The 14,980-nt window shown below is 44.4% G+C and overlaps 1 non-coding gene across 1 annotated transcript; it reads right to left on the minus strand.

Annotated features, from left to right (window-relative positions):
- Window positions 1–4,888: 4,888 nt before the first annotated feature.
- Window positions 4,889–4,991, minus strand: LOC116908330. The gene has a single exon (XR_004388886.1). It is a non-coding gene; the product is annotated as a U6 spliceosomal RNA (small nuclear RNA).
- Between the last annotated feature and the right edge of the window lie 9,989 nt (window positions 4,992–14,980).

Raw genomic sequence — 14,980 nt, forward strand, 5'->3', positions numbered from 1 at the left:
CAGGCTGCGGGTTTACAAATGTCACACTTTGAATAGCAATGCTATTTGTTTACCTAAGGTTTTAAAGGATGTTGCATGGATAAAATTAGTAAGAATGCCAGTGGTGTGACTTGTCAGGTTGAAGATATATTGCATCTTAGGATGCTGGAGAAATTTGTGCCTGAGCTATGAGGAAGAAAGCATTTTAAAAATTATGTACACTTTTGAAATACTTCTCCGCAAAGTTGTAGGGATAGAATCATTTTATATATATTCATCCCTTCGTGAAAACTTGCACACCTTTGATCCCAGCACTTTTATTTATTTTTTTTTTTTTTTGGTTCTTTTTTTTTTTTCGGAGCTGGGGACCGAACCCACGGCCTTGCGCTTCCTAGGCAAGCGCTCTACCACTGAGCTAAATCCCCAACCCCGATCCCAGCACTTTTAAAAGGCAGAGGCGGTGAGTTCCAGAGTAGCCTAGGCTACATAATGAGACAATGAGACCTTGTCTAAAACAAACAAAACAAAAGAGCTTCGACGGAGAATCAGCTCCTTCAGGTCATCCTTTGACCTCTGCACACGTGCTGTGGGACCTGAGTGCTGTTCCGAGTCAGGAGGGCCAGAAAAATAATGTTCTTTGGGAAGGTCCTGTAAAAGAGCACGACAAGAATTCCTCATCTCTTTTCCACCTATTGTGCCATTCAATAAATAAATAGATGGCCTTTGTTTGGGACTAAGATTATATGACTATTAGATTAGAATTGGGGATATCAGAAACCTGAATAAATCGGGCACATTCTCAGTAAACGAGACCAACCAACAGTTGGTTTTCTTGTATTCGCCATGGCCGTCCATACTTTCTCTCAAATACTAATTATCACCAACAATAACAATATTATTGCTGCAGAGATGGCTCAGTGGTTAAGAACACTGTCTTCCCTTCCAGAGACCTGGGGTTCAATTCTCAGCGCTCCCATGGCACCTCACAGCCTTCTGCAACTCTCTTCCCAGGCATCAGATTCCCTCTTCTGGCCTCTGGAGGCGCCAGGTTCGTATGTGGTACCCTACCATGCAAGCAAAATACCCATGCACACAAACTTTAAAAGAAGTGAAAATTGTAAAAAGTGGTTGAGTACTTACCTGATAATGTGTGAGGTCTTGGGTTTGGTTCTCAGAACGAAGGAGGGTGAGTGCTTGTCTTACTTGATGTAGCTGTGTTGAAACATCATGGCCAAAAGCCAACTTGGACATAAAATAGTTTATTCAGCTTGCAGAACACAGTCCATCATCGGAAGAACACTGGGGGGCTGGAGAGATGGCTCAGCACTTTGGAGCACTGACTGCTCTGCCACAGGTCCTGAGTTCAAATCCCAACAACCACATGGTGACTCACAACCATCTGTAATGGGATTTGATGCCCTCTTCTGGTGTGTCTGAAGACAGCTACAGTGTGCTTATATATAATAAATAAATAAATCTTTAAAAAAGAAGAAGGAGGAGGAGGAGGAGGAGGAGGAGGAGGACTGGACTTCTCAGAGCTTATGTCTGATATGTTGTTATCCCTGGGACTTTGGGCCTGGTATGGCCAGACCTTCTGATCTTTCACAGAAACCTGGAAATGTAGATTATGTCATCCTCTGGTTGTATGTTGACAACTATAGAAATTAAATTACACTTGAGACACCAGTGGACTAACATGTCATGGGCCAAATCAATAACTCCTTGGGCCACATCTACTTATAACATTTGATGTAGCTAGAATAGAACTGTGATTATTCAGAGACTAAGAGAGTCACACCTGCAGGTGTGGCTGTAAACTCAGAGTGGCATAAACCTAGGGAGCCTCCCTGTAGAAGAAACAGCAAGACCTGGGGACAGACCAAATGTACCAGAAAACTAACCAAATAAGGAGGAAGAAGAGGAGGAGGAGGAAGAGGAGGAGGAAGAAGAGGAGGAGGAGGAGGAAGAGGAGGAAGAAGAGGAGGAGGAGGAGGAGGAGGAAGAAGAAGGAGGAGGAAGAGGAGGAGGAGGAGGAAAGGAAGGGGAAGGAGGAGGAGAAGGAAGAAGAAGGAGGAAGAGGAGGAGGAGGAAAGGAAGGGGAAGGAGGAAGAGAAGGAAGAAGAAGGAGGAGGAAGAGGAGGAAGAGGATGAGGAGGAGGAGGAGGAAGAGGAGGAGGAGGAAGAGGAGGAAGAGGAGGAGGAGGAAGAGGAGGAAGAGGAGGAGGAGGAAGAGGAGGAGGAGGAGGAGGAGGAGGAGGAGGAGGAGGAGGAGGAGGAGGAGGAGGAGGAGGAGGAGGAGGAGGAGGAGGAGGAGGAGGAGGAGGAGGAGGAGGAGGAGAGGAGGAAGAAGAAGAAGAAGAAGAAGAAGAAGAAGAAGAAGAAGAAGAAGAAGAAGAAGAAGAAGAAGAAAAACAAACTAAGGGCTGGAGAGATGTCTCAGGGTTAAGAGCACTGGCTGCTCTTCCAGAGGTCCTGAGTTCAGTTCCCAGCAACCACATGGTGGCTCACAACCATCCGTGATGGGATCGGATGCCCTCTTCTGGTGTATCATGTCTTAAGACAGCATACTCACACAAAACAAATAAGTAAATCTTTAAAAAGAAAAGAAAAGAAACCTTAAAGACATAGCCAAAAGGTACCAAGAGCACATGCTCTCTACACACAGGAAAATAAGAAAGAAATTTGGGGTAAATAACTGCAGCAGCCTTCTGCCCCAAGTCGGGCATCCATGGGGCCTCAGGTGCTGTCAGACAGTTCAGACTCCTGAAAGGACAAATGCGGATGAAGATATCCCAGCAGCCCCTGGTGCTATGTGCATAAGCCAATTCCTGACACGCGGCTACCAACTTTTACTGATTACTTATTTTGCAACTTTATCTTTTTATCACTTTATAACCAAGCATCTTGCTTGGTTGCACAACTTAACCCCGAGACACGGAGCTCATGACATACCATGCCAGGAAACTTAAGTGAGAAAGATAAAGAGTTTTTGACACAGCAGAACTTCCCACACTTTTAGCTGAAGAGTGGGCGAGGGGCCTGGCTTTGTCTATTTTAAATCATTTATTTGTGTTTGAAGACACACACACGCCACTACTCAGTGGGCAGCTTGTAGGAATTGGTCCTTTCCTTCTGCCCTGTGGGTTCTAGGGCTCAAACTGAAGTTTTCAGGCTTAGCGACAAGTGGATGCATCACTAAACCATTTCCTTCTGTCTTAGGGTTTACTCCTGTGAGCAGACACCATGACGGAGGCAACTCTTAAAAGGATAACATTTAATTGGGGCTGGCTTACAGGTTCAGAGGTTCAGTTCATTATCATCAAGGTGGGAGCGTGGCAGCATCCAGGCAGGCCTGGTGCAGGAGCTGAGAGTTCCACATCTTCATCTGAAGGCAAACAGGAGAAGACTGACTTCCAGGCAGTTAGGATGAGGGTCTTAAAGCCCACAGCTACAGAGACACACCCACACCAACAAGGCCACGCCTACTGCAACAAGGCCACACCTCCTAACAGTGCCCCTCCAAGGGGTCAAGCATTCAAACCACCATACCTGCCCTATGCATGTTTGTTGTGAGCCACTCATTCTACAGCTAGGGCTGGCCTTAAACTTGCAATCCCCCTGCTCCATCCTTCCAAGGTGTGAATCACCATGGCTGGTTTATTTTTGCATGTACCTTTTAAGTAACTTTTAATTTTACATTGTGTATGTGTGTGTGTTTGTGTGTGCGCACGCGTATATCTATGTGTGGAGTTCAGAAGTTGACAGCTGATGTCCTTTTCTTATTTTTTAAGATTTATTTGTTTATTATATATATGTACACTGTAGCTGTCTTCAGACACACCAGAAGAGGACGTCAGATTCCATTACAGATGGTTGTGAGCCACCATGTGGTTGCTTGGTTGCTGGGAATTGAACTCAGGACCTCTGGAAGAGCAGTCAGGGCTCTCAACCACTGAGCCATCTCTCCAGCACAGACATCTGATGTCTTTTTTTTTTTTTTTTTTTTTTTTTTCTGGAGCTGGGGACTGAACCCAGAGCCTTGCACTTGCTAGGCAAGCACTCTACCACTAAGCTAAATTCCCAACCCCGACATCTGATGTCTTAATCAATCACTTACCACCTCCTTTTTGTTGTGGGGTCTTTTGAACCTTAAGCTCACTGATTTGAGAAGATTAACTGCCCAAAAAGCCCTGGGGTCCTCTCTTGTCTTCCCTGAAACCTGGGATTATAAGAGCACTGCTGGGGTTGGGGATTTAGCTCAGCGGTAGACCACTTGCCTAACAAGCACAAGGCCCTGGGTTCAGTCCCCAGCTCCGAAAAAAGGAATTAAAAAAAAAAAAAAAGCACTGCTGTACCCAGATTTTTATTGTTTTACAGCATGATTTCTGAGAATTCAAATATAGGAAGTTTTCATGCTTACTTGTGTGACAAGCACCTTACTGACTTTCAATTCTGATATGAGTTCCTGTGTATTCTGGCAGAGACTGAAGCAAAATGATTGTCATAAGCTCAATGCCAACCTGGGCTATAGAGCAAGATTTAAAACACACACACACACACTCAAAAGAACTGTATGCCTCTAACACACACATATATGCATATACATACACACACATACGGAGCTGGAGGGATGGCTCAGCATTTAAGAGCACTGGCTGCTCTTCCAAAGAACCCCGGTTCAATTCCCTAATTCCCAGAGTCCTCATGGTGGCTCACAACTGTCCAGAGCTCCAGTTCCAAGGGCTCAACCCACTCTTCTGGTCTCATCAAATACTAGGCACCCATGTGTTATACAGACATATATTATAAAACAAAACAAAACAAAAACCCAGGGAATCATGTAGTCCAGGTTGTCCTCAATCTTCTGAATGCAGGCAGGCAAAAACATACATAAAAAATAAATCTAAAAATAAATATGGAATACTTCACGAATTTTTATGTTGTCCTTCCCCAGGGACCGTGCTCATCACTGTGTGGTTTCAATTTTAGCATGTGCACTGCCAAGTAAACACTGTTGTACATTAAAAAGGGAAAAAAAAACGATTTATTTTGCTTTTTTGTTTATGTGCATGCGTGCACGCATGTGATGTTACCCTGTTCTGTTTTGGTTTCTGTTTTTTAAATGTGTTTACACTTCAAACCACAATCTGTCTTCTCCTGGCAAGCCTTTTCAGCAAAGGACAGAGAAACAAGCATTTTAGGCCCATGGCTCCTGAGTCTCTGCTGGAGTTGCTGTTCTCCTTCAGTGATCAGGGAGCTAGAGGCCTGGGGAGGGCTCTGCTATGTGCACGTTAGCCAGGGAACACTGACATTTCAGTCTTAAACATTCGGGCTGAGGAACGGCTCAGTGTGTAAAGTGCTTATCTTGCAAGCTTGAGGACCAACTCCCCAGCACCCATGTAAACATGCCAGAGTTACTGACACCAATTCATAGTCCCAGTGCTGGAGAGGCAGGGACAGAAGGATACCTGGGGCCTGAGGGGCAGCCAGGCTAGCCCAGGCTAGCCTAATCAGTGAGCTCCAAGCCACTGAGAGGCTCCATTGCAAACGGGGTTGTTGGTGTTCCTAAGGATGACAACGAAAGCTGTCTTCTGACTTCCACATGCACACGTGCTCACATGACCATGCACCATACCACACATACAACAACACACAAGAGTACACACACACATGCGTACATACATGCATAGTAAGGAACTGGATCTCTGGCTTGTGCATCAATGACCGTAAGAAAATATAAAAAGTATGCTTAACTAGAAGGCCATCCAAAAACAGACGGCAGAATGGATCTGGTCCTCTGCCCGAATTTCGCCAACCCTGCTCTAAATATTCAGCCTCAATGACTGGGTTCAAATCCCAGCAACCACATGGTGGCTCACAACCATCTGTAATGGGATCCAATGCCCTCTTCTGGTGTGTCTGAAGACAGCTGCAGTGTATTTACATATGATAAATAAATAAATCTTTTTTAAAAAAGAAGAGGAAAGGGGAAGAAAGAAAGGAATAGTCTCTCACATTTCAAATGTAATGATCAAGTCAATAAAACACAAATTTTTTTTCTGAGACGGGGTTTATCAAGGAAAAATGTTAAGGCCTAGGTAACTGTTACCTGGCTAGCCTGCCATTTTGTGCTACTACGAATATTTTAAGGAGATGTTCTCATATGTCTCTGCTGTTACTAGAAAATTTTCTAATGCCAAGATTGTCTGTTATGTTTTGTGTCCCTGGAAACCTATCCTACAGAAGTCAGTGTAACTGCTTTGTATAGTTACCCACAATAAGCTTGGACCTGAACCAACCACCCAGCAGCACTCCCTGTACCTATGTATGAGCTTTTATGGTATTTGCGTTTATAAGTTGCCCCTGGGATGGATCTCGACATAAGAGAGACACCTGCACCAATAGAAGAAACTATTTGGAATAAGCCTTCCATTTTAAGTAGGAGTCAAGTAAAGTTAAATTCCCAAGACCTCCCTGGGAACTGACATCCTACTTAGCAGAAGACATGTACATGGGTAACTGACATCCTGGTTGGCAAGTTAGGACACGAATGTTAGACAAGTCCTAACCTGGTTGACAAGTTAAGACATGAATTTGTTAGACAAGGCAAGTCCCCTGCCATAGTTGAACACCCCAACCAATGGAAACGGGATAAGTGTACAACAAAGACACATTCCTTATCCCTAAACCCTGATTGGTAAAATAACTTGGCACAGATATTTGTCGATCTCAGGCTTAAATATCCCTATAGGATCTCATATAGGGTCACACTTTGAGCTCACAAGCCTGGAAGGTGGCCCTAATCAATCAGACTCGGGGTGTGGCATTCAGTAAGTCATTCCTATTTGACTGAGATCGGTGTCTGAGTGGTTCGTATGGTGATTCTCAGAATCACCGTGGATACCATCAAGATTGATAACGATTAGATTTGAACAGAAGAGATCTCCTGAATAAGGAGAGGTGATAGTTCCTCAGACAGCCTGACATGAAAAGTGAAATTAAAAACTAATAATATTTTTGAATCATAATTTACTAATGGCAAACTTGCCTTGCTGGCATGAAATAAAAGATGGGTTTTCTTAAACCATGCGTCTTATTTCTACGTTAGAATGTTAGATTGTAGATTGCCACGTGACCCATGCCATCTTGGACATCAGGTTTTGAGTTTTCTTCTTCTTTTTTTTTTTTTTTTTTTTTTTTTTTCGGAGCTGGGGACCGAACCCCGGGCCTTGCGCTTCCTAGGCAAGCGCTCTACCACTGGCTAAATCCCCAACCCCTTTTTTTTTTTTTTTTTTTTTATTCATTTATTATTTATATGAATACACTGTAACTGTCTTCAGATACACCAGAAGAGGGCATCGGATCTCATTACAGATGGTTGTGAGCCACCATGTGGTTGCTGGGATTTGAACTCAGGACCTCTGGAAGAGCAGTCAGTGCTCTTAACCGCTGAGCCATCTCTCCAGCCCTTGAGTTTTCTTCTTAAATAAAAAGAATATGTTTGTTGTTTTGTGTGAAAAGCACAGTTAAGATATTTAAAGTGCTTTAAGTAAATTTAAAGGGTTACTACAGTTCCAACTTGCTTTCTAAATCTCTTAAGAATTTGGAACTAAGATAAAATATTTGAACAGGTAGCTCACACCTTTAATCCCAGCAGAGACAAGTAGATCTCTATAAACTGTTGTTTTCTAAACTCTAGAGTTACACTGGACTGGGTATTGATGGTCTTTAATCCCACCATCCAGGAACAAAATTCAGATATGGATCTTAACTGGTATGTTTGATCACTAGAGAAATCACGTACCATATTTACAGATTATTATAGAAACTCTCTACAGGGTTACTAGAAAAGCAGCTAAATTCCAATGTGACCAGGAACAGAGAGAGCAGCTTTCGTGACTACAGGTGAGCTCATCTCTGTCATGCAACCCTAACCAATATTGAACCAAATGATACCCTAACTATGAATATCACATTTATTGGTGATTTGGCAACTGGGACATGTCTTCATAAAGCAAAAAAGAGCCCACCAACATTTGCCCGTTGACTTCTATTGCAAATGCTTTCCATATATGGAAAATAAATATTCTCTCTTTGAGAAACAGATCTGGACATTTTACAAGGAACGGAGAACCTAATATTCAGTCCCTGCCAGCCACTCTATGGTCATAAGGGTGGCCCTTACGATGATGGATTAGATCCATTGGATGGCAGAATCCTTCACAGGCTTAGCTATGGAAGGGAAGGTATTACAGTGGACCTGGTACCTATGTGAACTCCTTCATGACCAGGATGTGGTGGCGAAACAGTACGTGCCTCCCTCACTGAGGAAATATCTCAGTTGCCTACAATCCTCAAACATAAACTGCTCACCCCTTCCTGCCAAGAGGCACCTATTAAACAATGGTGACTAAGAGAATGGTCACGGCGTTCGTGGTTTACTGATGGTTCATCAACCACTGACGGAATCAAAACCAATGGAAAGTGGCAGCCATAGATGGGGATGGAATGGCCAATCCTGAGGAAGGAACCACAAAGTCAGCGCAGCACTCTTGGCTATAAGACAAACAACTAGGGAGCAAAAGGAAAATGGCTGTGTTCTCCAACTCATGCTGCATGTGCAATGGAGTAGCAGGTATGTGGTCCTCGAAATAGAAACCCACTAACTGGCAGATGAGTGGCAAAGATGGCTGGTCCTGGGGAGGGGAGCATGAATGGAAATGGTAAAACCCAGCAAACTTAGCAAAAATATCAAAGTTTAGTTTGCAAGACAGACAAAATGTCCAAAATTAATGAAGTAGGGGACAAATGTACATCATGTTTAATTAAGGCTAGAATGTTAAAATTTACCAGGGATCAAATTCAGAATAAATCAGCAAGGGTGATAGGTTACACATTCAAAAAACTTGAAAGTTTACCCCAAACACTAAGAAATAAAGGGAAATGGAGAACCAAATTAGACCAGGATGACCCTATGAGAGTGACTATTACAAGGAATCCATAGTCAGGCAGTGGTTCACATCTTTAATCCTAGCACTTGGGAGGCAGAGGCAGGCAAATAGGAGTACAGTGATTTGAATTTAAAAACCACTTGCAAAAGGCAGGTTGAAATTCATAGTGAATGTCCTTTGTGATCTAAAAATAAATATACATTTTAACCTTGAATTTACATATAAAGAGAAAGGGGGGACTATAGACATATTTATATGGTATGTTTTAGTTTCAAATGTTCAAAAGAACCTTTTAAATTTCAATTGAAAGATAATACTTTTACTGTTACCAAAAAAAAAAAAAAAAAAAAAAAAAAAAGATTTCGCCCTAGGAAAGATGTAACCTGCCAAAAAGGAAACTCCCCCAGAGTTAGGGTTGGGGCAGGGTTTTGTTTTTGTCTTTCTGGGAGAAGTATCCATTTAAGGAACCCAGAGACCACTGGACAAGTGAAACATCTGAAGAAAAAGAACAGATCATCAAGAGAAAATGGGTCAAGAAAAAGAGTAAACTGGCCAAGTGGTATTGTCCACCTCCAGCTTGTCTCTGTTGCCCTGTACAGACACGAATGACAACTGGTCTTTATTAAAATTCAGTTAAAATTAAAGCTGACTTTGGGGTTAGAGCATGGCGCTCTCCTTCTCACACAGGCTTCTTTTTTTTTCCAGAGCTGAGGACAGAACCCAGGGCCTAGCGCTTGCTAGGCAAGCGCTCTACCACCGAGCTAAATCCCCAACCCCTCACTCTACCACTGAGCTAAATCCCCAACCCCTCACACAGGCTTCTTAAAGGAAAATCCAACATCTCCGCCTCATATCAAAAGAGCCACCTGGTGTGGGACAAGGGAAACGAAAAATAAGGGAGAAAGGACCATTCTATTGCCACTAATCTCAGTCTTTTGGGTTTCATTTAACTCTTTAACTTTTCTTAAGGTATAATCACGACATTCATCAGATTATTATGAATATTTAAATTTTCTTTCATGTTATTAGTAGTCATACAGAATACTGGCTGATTCTGGAAATAGGCTTCACCTAGCTTCCTGTATGTGTTTCCAGGTTTGTGTCTGAAGCAGGTAACTAGGAAAATAGTTTATGTACCTCAGATGTACTTAATAGATTGTGGTCCTCAAACCTTTCTGGATCTGCTGAATATGCCATTTAAAATGTTTAAATTTTCTACCATCCCTAATAACCTTTGAGGTCTCTGAGAAGATGATGGGACCCAGCAAGGATGAGCCCACGTGGATTGTGGCAACCCTAACCACTGAGCAGGACGCCCCAGGCTTCTGTCACTAGGTTCTACACACGGAGGACATCTTTGGGTTGACTGCTGGGTTCTACCTAGTCAGGATTGCCACTAAGCTAGCAAACACCACCCAAAGAGCAGCTTCGGACTAGAAACTGCTCAGGACATTAAAACTGCTTTTCAAAGATAATTGTAATTAAGTTGCCAAACACAGCCAAGCCGCACACCGTGGAAAGCCCGGCAGAAACAGCTTCGTCATCGTAAACGGTTTTGCTGCGTTAGAATTAAAACCTTTCTTTCTTATTTACATAAAAAGGGGATACTGTTGCAGGATGTTTGACCACACTGCGAACCCCGAGACTGTGTTCATTGGAAAAACCTGTTTTTAGTTGTGGTGTAGCTCAGTCCTAGCACACTTTAATGCCAGCATCTGGCTCCAGAGTCTTTATTGGTGTTAGCTTCCATGCGGTTCCACTAGGCTCCGCCCAGTGACCTAGCTTACGTCATCACCTGCTGCCTCTGACCCTTCTCCAGGCCCTCACTCCTCTCCCTTTCCCCAGTAAACCCCCTTTATACCAGATCTGTTACAAGGCAGAGTTACTCAGGGACATACCTCGGCATGCCCCCATCCCCACCCCCTTGACCCATTATATTTCATAACAATTGGTAAAACGGAAGCTTTAGATTTTGTGAGAAAAAAAAGATAAGTAAAACCAGTAGGGTATTCCACACGCATGTGCAATAAAGAAAATAGCTATCCCAAGGTGACCTTTGGGACATCACAAACTACCTAAGGGGTAGTGTATGTGAGACTCATAACTTCATGTGACTATAGCAGAATCATGGAATGGTGCATGCTGGGTTAACATAACATATAACCTAGAGACGCCAATCATCTCTCAGTCAAAGAGAAGTCCCCTTCTTCCGGATCAGAGACCAGTATCCCTTCACTTTTGTGACTAAGCCTGAGGGCTTAAGCAAGCAAGCGGCTCTACACAGATGCCCCCAAACGGCTGGCAGACTAAATTGCAGTCAGTTCACAGATAGGTGTCATGTGGATCAATATTGTAAGGAATCCAGGAAGCAGTCACATGTCCAGCCTGGTCTAATAGTAAGAGCCTATCTAAACAGGAAACACGAGAGTAGGAGAAAGGCACTGGATCTGGATTGATTCCCAGAGCACTGGATCTGGATCGATTCCCAGCGCCCACATGGCGGCTTACGCTATTTCCAACTCCAGTTCCAGTGGACCCAGTGCCCTCTGCTGGCCCCCAAGGGCACTGCACACCACAGTACACAGACATTGTACCAAAACACGTAAGATAAGACCAAAATTAGAGGGTTGGGGATTTAGCTCAGTGGTAGAGTGCTAAGCCCTGGGTTCGGTCCCCAGGTGTGTTTTATAAAAATAGAGAAGGAATGTGTTTGGTGGAGGCGCTGTAAGGTGTGAGGGAAGGGTGTGCCTCTGCGGGCCCATGCTGAGGCATCCCTTCCACCTGAGGGACCAGCCACACATCCGTAGAGTATAGAGTAGAGTTTATTCAGGGAGTGGGGAGGGGAGATGAGAGGGTAGTAGAGACAGAGAAAGGCAGGGAGAGAGAGCAAAGGAGTAGAGCACGGGTCTTGAGCACATGAAGGGTGGGGGAGGGGAACGGGAAAATAGGGGAAGTAGGGGAACCAGGAAATAAGGGAAGTAGGAGAAGAGAGAGCAAGAACACAAGAGAGCTAGGAGGAGCCAAACCAGCCCCTTTTATAGTGAGTCAGACACACCTGACTGTTGCCAGGTAACTGAGGGGCGGAGCCTAGTCAAAATGCTAACAGAAAAATTAATTCAGTGGGCTTTGCCTAGACTTATAGTGGAACCTAATCTTTACTGGATAAGGCTTTATCTTTACTAGATAAGAAAGGCTTGGGCTGGAGAGATGGCTCAGTGGTTAAGAGCACTGACTGCTCTTCCAGAGATCCTGAGTTCAATTCCCAGCAGCCACATGGTGGCTCACAACCATCTGTAATGGGATCTGATGCCCTCTTCTGGTGTGTGTGAAGACAGCTGCATTGTACTTGCATGTATTGGATAGATGAGTCTTTGGCAGCTCTGAAAGACTTGGACCAGGAAGCGAATCCAGTTCGTAAAGCTTGAAAGCAATCAGAGTTGGGACAGAGACCTGCTAGGGTCACTCCCAAACAAATGCGGCCAGATTTGTATGAAGCCGGTTCCAGGGTCAACAGTGGCTCCACACTGAATTTCAGATTTACTGGCCCTCCTTCTAATGATGTGCAGAATGCTCGAGCTTCAGTCAGTATTGGAGCTAGGTGTGAAAGAGCGTACCCCAAAACGGGGGACGTGTCTCTCGCTCCAATTGTGGGATGGGGTGCCCCCAGGAACCACGAGTAGCCATTCTTGATGTAAAAGCACGAGGTAGCTTTATTAACGAGATCCCGGGTCTTAGCGGGATCCCGGGTCGACACGTATCTCACACAGGAGACAGAGGAATCGACCCCGAGCCTCCAAACTCGGGGGTTTATATAGGGGAGGTTAGGGGGTTTGGCGCGGTTACACACAATTGGCTAATTTCTGGCGCGGCTATAAGTGATTGGCTCATTTAAACATGGCAGTGAGATTACAGCATAGCTGGAGAGTACGTATTGACTGGAGCGTACAGGATTTTAGGAGCTAGGGGCATATCAGGGTTTGAAGGACATCTGGTTAAGGTGTGACTGAGTAAGCTGGGGGAGGTGCCCTTCTGCAAGATGGTTTGAGTCAGTCCTGATAACTCGGGCTGGTTCCTGCATTCCTTTTCTTTATCTTTATGGTCTGTTAGTCCTAGTGGCAGGGCGGGGCTGCCTGGACTTGCTTTTCACAGTGTTTAGTCCTGAGTCTGAATTTTCTTTTAACTTCATTTTTTTTTTTTTTTTTTTTGGTTCTTTTTTTTTTTTTTTTTTTTGGAGCTGGGGACCGAACCCAGGGCCTTGCGCTTCCTAGGCAAGCGCTCTACCACTGAGCTAAATCCCCAACCCCTTAACTTCATATTTTTAAACCTTAAATCTGTATAATTTTCCTTTCAGGTGTACCTTAACTCACAGTACCCACAAAGCACCAGCAGCGGAGGGATGTGGGGGGAGGACACTACAGATGGTGAAAGCCATGCTTGTCCTAGGGCTGGTCCCTTAGCACCATCTCTCCCTGTATGGTGGATGCAATCCTTCATTACAAGAAACAGGGCCAGGGTGAGTGTCCTGCTGACCATACCCTGCATCCCACCATTACCGAATTTTACCCAATCCTGTGCAGCTCAGGAAATGAGAGCCTGTGAAAAGAGAGTATTCATCTAGACCAAAGCCCTTGAAAATGTCAGTGTGGTGAACAGAGAGGCCAGCCAGCCCACGGCGATGCGGAGCATGGTGAATGGAGAGGGAGAGGCCAGGCAGGCAGCCCATGATGAATGGCTACAGACAGCAGGGAGCTACATAAGGCGGTGGGTGCCCCACCAGAGCCACCTTAACTAGCGTTGCCCTTTTGACAGAAAAATCAATGCAGTGGGATCTCTTCGTACTGTCTTGGACCTTGCTAGTATATTCTTTTAGAAATCCTTTTGTCTACTGAATCCCAAGAACACTTCATACTGGCTTGAACAAAGACTGGGCCTCAGGAGTCTACCCTTAGTTTTAAAAAACAGTCTAGAAAGACATCTAAAAGAAAATAGTTAAAGTTAACAATCAGCCAGCCCTGTCGGCACACTCTTTAATCTCAGCACTCGGGAGGCAGGCGGATCTCTGTGAGTTCCAGGCCAACCTGGTGTACATAGTGAGTTTCAGGCCAGCCAAGACTACACAGTGAGACCCTATCTCAAACAAACAAACAAACAAACAAACAAACAAACAGACAAAGGAGAGTTAAAAATCAGCCAGGCGGTGTCCGGAGAGATGGCTCAGTGGTTAAGAACACTGACTCTTCCAGAGGTCCTGAGTTCAATTCATCCAGGTCTGGTGACGCACATCTGTAATCCCAGCTCTTGGGAGGCTGAGTTTAAGAGGACCAGTGTGAAGCTCCAGTCCAGCCTGAGTTACACAGTGAGCTTCCAGATCAGCCCGGAATAGAGTGAGATTCTATCTGGGAAAAAAAGTAACTATACATACATACATATATGTGTGTGTGTGTGTATATATATATATACACACACATATATGTGTGTATATATATTATATATATATATATAAATATAATTAAAAACGGAGCCAGTAAGATGATTCATTGGGTAAAGTTCTTGCCAACATACTGACAACCTGGGTTTGATCTCTGTGACCTACACAGTAGAAGAAGAGAACACATTACTCTAAGTTGTCCTCTGAACTTCGAATGTGTGCTTTGGCATGTATGGGACCACATACTCACACACACACACACACACACCGACACACACACAGAGACACGTGCGTGTGCAAATGCAACAATTTTTTATGTGAGGAAAGGGGGTTGGAGAGACAGCTCAGCAGTTGAAAGTTCTGGCTGCTCTCCCGGAAGACCAAGATTCTAGTCCCAGGAACTCCATGGAGGTTCTGTAACTCCAGTTCCAGGGGATCTGACACCTTCTCCTGGCCTCTGCAGGCACCAGGCACACATAGATGGTACACAGATATGCATGCAGGCAAAACAGCCATACACATGAAAGACCCCCGGAGTGGGGAGACCCTCACTCAAGTCTCGGGATGACGCAACCCCCCAAGAACTCACACAAGACCGTCCTTGTTGTAATCACATGAGGTT

This window comes from Rattus rattus, chromosome 8 (assembly GCF_011064425.1).
Source record: "Rattus rattus isolate New Zealand chromosome 8, Rrattus_CSIRO_v1, whole genome shotgun sequence".
NCBI classification, from domain to species: domain Eukaryota; kingdom Metazoa; phylum Chordata; class Mammalia; order Rodentia; family Muridae; genus Rattus; species Rattus rattus.